General features: G+C 48.6%; 1 long non-coding RNA gene across 2 annotated transcripts; it reads left to right on the top strand.

Annotated features, from left to right (window-relative positions):
• Nucleotides 1–227: 227 nt before the first annotated feature.
• LOC119087608 lies at nt 228–5,097 on the top strand. Of its 2 annotated transcripts, none has more exons than XR_005091084.1 (4): nt 228–376; nt 1,925–2,010; nt 4,784–4,886; nt 5,015–5,097. It is a non-coding gene; the product is annotated as an uncharacterized LOC119087608 (long non-coding RNA). The 2 variants fall into 2 exon arrangements; XR_005091083.1 differs by having other exon boundaries at nt 1,951–2,010.
• The last annotated feature ends 2,957 nt before the right edge of the window (nt 5,098–8,054 follow it).

Below are 8,054 nucleotides of genomic sequence, written 5' to 3' on the forward strand. Positions count from 1 at the left end.
GGCGCGCGCACTCGGCGCGCAGGGGCCGGCGGGGGCGGCGGGCAGGCGGGCGGGGCGGGCGGGGCCGGGCCGCGCGGGGCGGGGCGCCGCGGCCAGGGCTGCGGGGGGGGGGGGGGGGACCGCGGGGCCGGGCCGGAGGGCGGCGCCGAGCGGGGCGGGGCGGGGCGCGACGCGCAAGGGGCGCGGGGGGCCGGGGCGGCCGCAGGGGTCTCCGCCCGGCCCCTCCCCCAGGCCGCCCGCGGCGGGAGGAGAAAGGACCGCGGAGGTGGGGGGGGGGGGACGGCGGCGGGGCGGCGACAGCCACCCCTCCCCGCGCCGTCAGCCCCGTCAGGGCCCACGCCGCGGCGAAGTTTTGACAGCTGCTCCAGTTGTTGTGGTGGGTTCCGGGGTGGCGCGAGCGCCGGCCCCCCTCAGTCGCGCGCCGGCGGTCGCTCCCTCCTCACACACGGCGGCTCGCTCACGGCGGCGCTCCCTGCCCAGGGCTAGGTTCCCTCACGCTCGGGGAGCTCGCTCACTCGCTCGCGCGCGGGCGATCGCTGCCTCCACACGGCGAGCTCTCGCCGTCCCCTGCGCTCGCTCGCTGGCTCGTTGGCGAACCGCTCCCTCACGCTCGGGGCTCGCCCGCTCGGGATCTCTCCCTCACGCTAGCTTGCGGCTCCATCAAGCCTGGCTCCCTCACGCTGGGTTCTCCCTCTCACTCGCGAACGCTCGCTCGCTTTTCTCTCGCAGGGGGTGGGGGGGCACCAGAGGAGGAAGTTTTGCGGCTGTGCGTTCACCACACAAACAACAGCACGCACCACGGCCGGGGCCGTCGCGCCAGGCCCGCACCCGGGTCCCTCGGGGCGACCCGCACCACAGACCTCTCAAACTCGCCGCCGGCTCGCCCACACACAGGCGCCTCCCGCCCCCGCCCCCCGCGCGCCGCTGCCACTCACGGGGCTTGCCCGCGCATGCGCCGCGCCGCCGCCGCCGCCGCCGCCGCCGCCGCCGCCTGGCCGCGGCCGCTGACCTCACCGCCCCTCCCCCGCCCGCTCTGACGCGGCGGTGGCTGCAACTCGGGCTCGGGCGGGCGCGAAGCTGCGGACCGGGGAATCCGGGATCCGGGTCGGGCCTGCCCCGGGTGGGGAGTGGTGTAAACACTCCGGAGCGTGCACCCGCGTGCGGGGCGCGCACGTGCCTCCGCGGCCCCCGCGGGCGTGGGCCGCCCCCGGGCCCGCGCGGAGTCCCACGTCGGCTTCCCCGCCGCGGCGCGGCCATGGCAGGACGACGTTGCGATCGCAACTCCAGCTGTAGTTCGACGTCATGTTTTAAACACGGTGTGAGCCCGGGAGGCTGCTTGACAAAAAGCCAAGCGAGCAGGTTGAGAGGAAATAAAAGGTGTCTACACGGACAGAAATTCATCAGCGTGTACGATGTCTGTGCTAAAGAGATTTTAAAAAAAGAAATGGGAATACTGCTAAGCTGCCTCCCATCAAAAACACAAATGATACCTTAAAAAAAAATGGGGCCAGAATTCGCCTAAACCGTGCCGGGTGTGGAAATCTCTAGGACGCGGGGCTGCTCCGCGCTTCCTCCCTGCTGTGGGTTGGCGAGTGGGAGTGGGAATAGTAGGAAGGGAAAAGAGATCTGTGGAGCACTGTACCAGGCTGAGGGTAGCCTGTCCCTGGCTGAGCCCTGCACGGAGCCCGGCATCCCAGCGCTCTTGGCGATCACTTCTTTCCATCCTCAACAACAGTTTCAATGGTTTCCTGCTGCCTAGTAGCCAGGTTATTAACATTGAACTGGGCTTCCCTTCTGAATCAAACTTTAGTCGTCCAGAATATATTTCAGCTGGAAGCACAGTTTTTTGTTTTCGCTGTTGTTGTTGTTGTTTGTAATGGCTGAAATAAGAAATTGAGTCGTTAAGTCATTTGAATTCCTTCAGGGTTTAATCTCTGCGGGCCTTCTCAGCTTTTTTATGTGTACAGTCAAAGGAAGCTTGGAGAAGGGAAGAAGGCTGTCGTGATAAAGGTAAGCCACAAATTAAAAGAGAAATACAATGCACTGTGACTTTTAATTATTAAATAAAAATATCAAAGACGCCTCTTTACATTTCCTTCTACACATTTCGCTTTAAATAAGTGTTTTTTGGCAACTGAGGTTTCTAGACAATTGGCTTTTTTAATTTATTTATTGTTGTGGTAATATATTGTTGAACCCAGGGCTTTCCACATACTAATCCAGCACTCCACCGCTAAGTTATAGCCCTAGACCTGAATCTTTTTTTTAAAGATTTATTTAGTTATGTGTATGTATGTATAAGTTTATGTGTACTATGTGTGTTCAGATACCTGCAGAAACCAGAGGTTATCCAATCCCCTAGAACTGGAGTTGCAGGCACTTGAGAGCTGCCCTGTGAGTAGCAGAAATCAACTCCAGTCCTCTGCCAGAATACGTGCTCTTGTCGGGCGGTGGTGGCACACGCCTTTAATCCCAACGCTCCAGAGGCAGAGGCAAGCAGATATCTGTGAGGCCAGCGTGGGCTACAGCCTGAGTTCCAGGACTGTTAACACAGAGAAACCCCATCTTGAAAAAAAAATAGTATTCATCTAAAAAAATTAAAATGTTACATTGTTGTTGTTATTATTAAAATAGAAGAACAGGTATGGAGCCGGGTTGGTAGCCCACACCTGTAATCTCAGCACTAGGAAGGCAGAGGCAGGTGGATCTATGAGTTCAAGGCTAGCTTGTTCTAAGTAAGACAGCCAAGGCTACAAAAAAAGCCGGGCGGTGGTGGCGCACGCCTTTAATCCCAGCACTCGGGAGGCAGAGCCAGGCGGATCTCTGTGAGTTCGAGGCCAGCCTGGTCTCCAAATCAAGTTCCAGGAAAGGCACAAAGCTACACAGAGAAACCCTGTCTCAAAAAACCAAAAAAAAAAAAAAAAAAAAACAAGAGCCGGGCGGTGGGCGGTGGTGGCGCACGCCTTTAATCCCAGCACTCGGGAGGGAGACCCAGGCGGATCTCTGTGAGTTTGAGGCCAACCTGGTCTACAGAGTGAGATCCAGGACAGGCATCAAAGCCAAAGCTACACAGAGAAACCCTGGAGAGAGAGAGAGAGAGAGCCTGGTAGTGGTGGCACATGCTCAGCACTGGGAGGCAGAGGCAGGTGGATCTCTGTGAGTTTGAGGTATATAAAGTTACAGAGAAACTTTGTCCCCCCCAAAAAATAATAATAACAATCATGATGATAGAAATTTGAACTAGGAGTAAGATAATTCACAAATTAAAGCAAAAGAGCAAGTTGATAATAGGACTTAAAATTAAAAAACAAATTGTAAAATCAAGCTCAAAAATAAATAGGCTTGATGGTATAAACCTGTAACCCAGTCCTTAGGAGGAAGCAGGAGAATCAGTAGTTCAAGGACATCTCTAGTTATGTAGTGGATAGCAAGCTAGCCTAGGCTACATAAAACCTTATCTCAAAATAATAACACAGAGGCTGAAAAGATGACTTAGCAGTTAAGATCCTGTGCTGCTTTTGTAGATTTCAGTTCCATGCCCAGCACTCAGATAAGACAGCTCACAACTGCCTATAACTCCAGTTCTGATGGAATCCAATACTTTTGGCCTCTGGCACTTACTCACATACACATACAAATCTTAAAAATATAAGAGGTGGGATGGATAGTTGACTCAAGGGTTAAAAGCATTTGCTACTCTTCCAGAGGACCCACGTTCAATCCAGCACCCACATGACGGCTCACAACTGTCTGTAACTTAAGTTCCAAGGGATCTGTCAGGCTCTTCTGGCCTCCATGGACAGCAGGTACACACATGATACACAGACATATATGCAGCAAAACACCACACATACACATTTTTTATTAAATCAATTTAAAAATACAAGATTCAGAATTATAACTTTGTTTATAGTTACCGTCCTTGAATACACATTTCTCAATTGTGTCATTAAAAAAAACAAAAGCATCACCGCCCAAAACATGGATGCTTTGCACAATTGAACATAGTTTCTATTGTTGGAAAACATGAAATTTCCTATGTTGTTCTGGTGTGTGGTTTCTATTTTTACATGTGTTGCAACAAATATTATTTTGGGGAAAAAGACAAAACTTGTTTTTTTTTCCAAATATTAGTCCCCTGTACTGAGACTAGAATACTCATCGCTTCTCTTCTGTGAGTATCACATGTACAAAGCTATAGAACATCATAGTTTTCTGTTTTGTTTTGAGACACAGCCTTGCCATATAGCCCAGGTAGAACTCCATGTTTCTGAGCTGGTCTTGAGTTCCTGATTCCTTGGCAGGATTATGTATATTACTAGTTACTCCTACTGGAGAGTCACAAGGAAGCAGAACAGACCTGGAGCAGACTATGTAGAGTATGTAGAACAGAACTCGAGGTCTGAGCAGCAATGCTTCCAGAAGGATGAAGGGTCAAAGATGATGAAGGTGAATGCTGACTTCATCTTTATTCCGTAGCTAGTATAAGCATACGGTTAGTCAGGGTCTGGGTTTTTTTGTTTTTGTTTGTTTGTTTGGGGGGTTGTTTGTTTATAAGACAGTGTCTCAGTATGTAGCCCCTAATGACCTGTATTTCCTACATAGACTAGGCCTAGCTCAAACTCACAGAGATCCTCCCACCATGCACATTATCAGGGTTTGTCTTAAGAAGACTAATAGCGGATTCATTAGCATAAAGTTGCCATGAGCAAACAAATCAAATATAACCCAGGATTCTGATAAAGGTGCTATGGTTTGAATGAGATGTCTCCCCAAAACTCAGGCATTGAAGACTTGCTCCCGACACAATGTTCGGAGGAAAGGGCTTTGGTAAAGTGACCGGACCGGTGCTTTGGTGGACTCATACTTGGATGGCATTTTTGGAGGTGATGAAACTTAGTATGGGGGTGTTGGCTGGATTAAGTAAATCACTGGGGGCGCCCTTGAAAATCTGTTTTGACCCTCTCCTCCTCTCTTTGTTCGACCTGTCCTATAATGTTCTTCCTCATGACAGGCCTCCAACAAGGAAGCCAGCCAGCCATGAACTGACACTTCCAAAACTGAGAACCTAAATAAAGCCACCTCCCTGAAATTGTTTCCAAATATCTTTTTATTGTGACAAAAAGTGACTGACTCTGAAGTATTTGAGGAATTTACTCAGTACAATAAAGGTTTTTCGTATCAGTCATGCAAATTATACCTTTCTGTGACCAGAATGGCAAAAATGCAGAAAGAAGCTGTTTTCTCAACGTGGACCATCATAAAGACAAGAAGGAAGCTGGGTGTAGTGGCACCCATATAACTTTTCTGAATAATTAGGCCAGATACGATGATGCATGCCTCTAATCCCAGCACACTCACAAGGCAGAGACGGGAAGATCTCTGTGAATCTAAGGCCAGTTGCGGTTACATAATAAGACTCAAAAAAAAAAAAGAATGTAAAATATGCACCATTTAAAAGATATAACAGGTATGAAATAACTATAGCAACTACCTCTAAAGAACTGCATTACAAAGGTCTTTTCATTTCTATACCACATTTTTCTACACTACTGCACTCTTTTAGGGCACAGCTAGTACTCTCTTAATCATACATAAGTAAGTATGTACATATATATTTTATGTGTCTGAGTACTGGGGAAAGTACATTACTGGCAACACAGAAAAAACATCTCAGGAAACAATAAGCAAGAATGATTCTCCAAGCGTCTAGAAGAACAGTGACTCCATACAAATTTATAGTCCAGATCCGTTCTTTCCAATTGATGACCTATAGATGCCACTGAGTGTCTTTCTTAAGAGTGCAATCTTTTACTTTGCTATTAGCAGCTATGAAAACATCCACAGGGCTCTCTCCAGGTCCACTGTGACTGTTGTCCTCCTGTTTTTCCATGAAAGCTGAGTCTTAAGTTCTTTGGGGATGTTTATCTAGGGCTTGTTTTCTTTTCAGTCAGTGCTGAGGACCAAATGAAGGACTTTGTGCATGTTAGGAAACTGCCCACCACTGAGCTGCATCTCCAGCTCATTTTGAAATTTTAAACAGTATTTCTTTGGGGATTGGTATTTTTACTGGGTTTTTTTGTTTACTTGGTTTTACATTTTGGGTGTTTGTTTGTTTGTTTGTTTGTTTTTCAAGACAAGGTTTCTCTGTGTAACATCCCTGGCTGTCCTGGAATTCGCTCTGTAGCCCAGGCTGGCCTCAAACTCACGGAGATCCACCTGCCTCTCCTTCCAGTGCTGGGATTAAAGGCGTGCACCACCACCTCCCGGCCTATTTTTATTGTTAAAGTTGCACTTTGCTGGGGGTGTAGCTCAGTGGTGGAACCCTTATGTAACATGTACCAAGGCTGTAGGTTCATTCTTATCACTGGGGAAAAAATACATTATATGTATTACTTTGTATAAGATGTGTCAGTAATGTATACCATATCTGTGTGTTGGGAAACTTAAAGGGAGAAGCAAGAAAATAAATAGAACAATCATCTTCAAAATGGGATGGGCTGGAGATATGGCTCAGTGGTTAAGAGCACTGGCTGTTCTTGCAGAACAATGGGGTTTGATCCAGCATCCATATGGCAGCTCTCAATTGTTTTTAACTAGCTCATCTAGATCTACGAGATCGGACGCCTCTTTTGGCCTCTGATGGCACTAACCACACATGTGGTGCACAGACATACAAGCAGTCACAAATTTATTTTTGTGTGTGTGAGAGAGAGACATCTGTCTCATCATGTAGCTGTGTTTGTCCTAGAACTTGCTATGTAGACTAGGCTGGCCTAGAACTCAGAAATCTGCCTGCTTTTGCCTCCCATGGCTGGAATTAAAGTTGTGTATCACCACGTGATGAACCAGCCTGACTCCATTTTAGGCTTAAAAGCCATCTTATAGTAAATACAAACTATGCTTATTCCGTTTATGATTAAATCTCTGCTTCTCAAGGACTGGACCATGCCCCAACCTGTAACCTTAACTACAAATGGTTCTGTACTGACTGTTCCAGGAAACAGCAACCATGTCTTTGTTTCAAAAAGTTGTTAGAACCATCTTGCAGCTCTACCTTTGTTTCAAAAGGTTATTATGACTACCTTGTTAGGACCACCTTGCAGTCATGTCTTAGTTTTAAGAGGTCATTATTCCTAACTCGTTATGCTTATGTTCTGCCCAGCCTATTTTGCCAGCCAAATATAAAAACCCTGTCTTCCAGCCAGGTGGTGGCGGCTCATGCCTTTAATCCCAGCACTCCGGAGTCAGAGGCAGGCTGATATCTGTGAGTTCCAGGCCAGCCTGGTCTACAGAGCAAGTTCCAGGACAGGCACCAAAAGCTACACAGAGAAACCCTGTGGAGGGGGGGGGGGACCGGACAAAACAAAACAAAACTGTCTTCCTCTTTGCTGACCTCTTGAACTCCACCTTAGGTGGATGTGGCCTGTATTGGAATAAAAAAGCTTGCTTTAAGCCAGGTAGTGGCAGCACACACCTTTAATCCCAACACCCAGGAGGCAGAGGCAGATGGATTTCTGTGAGTTCAAGGTCAGATAAGTCTACAGAGTGAGTTCTAGGACACCCAGAGCTACACAGACAAATCCTGTCTTGAAACAACAAAAATTTACATCCATTGTATATAAAACCATACTTTCAAGGTGTCTATGAGATTTGCTGGAGGGGTAGAAGACATCCCAGCAGACAACTATGACCAGAAGGTAACCTGGAAACATGCCTGCAAGTGCCCTGCTGTAGAAGTTCTCCAAGAACAGAGGATGGCTGTGACTGTTCTAGAAAAGGTCTCATTCTTTCCTCTCCCCTCTCCCTCTCCCATGTTAGTTCCTAGGTGTGTCTTCTTCTCAAACTCGGAAGACTGCTGTGTTAGCTACCTCAGATGCCACAACCAAGTCCCACAATCCGGCGGCTTAAGACACTGCTAATACTCATTGGGCGGTGGTGGCACACGCCTTTAATCCCAGCACTCGGGAGGCAGAGGCAGGCGGATCTCTGTGAGTTCGAGGCCAGCCTGGGCTACCAAGTGAGTTCCAGAAAAGGTGCAAAGCTACACAGAG

The sequence above is a fragment of the Peromyscus leucopus genome, chromosome 3 (genome assembly GCF_004664715.2).
Source record: "Peromyscus leucopus breed LL Stock chromosome 3, UCI_PerLeu_2.1, whole genome shotgun sequence".
Taxonomy (NCBI): Eukaryota; Metazoa; Chordata; class Mammalia; order Rodentia; family Cricetidae; genus Peromyscus; species Peromyscus leucopus.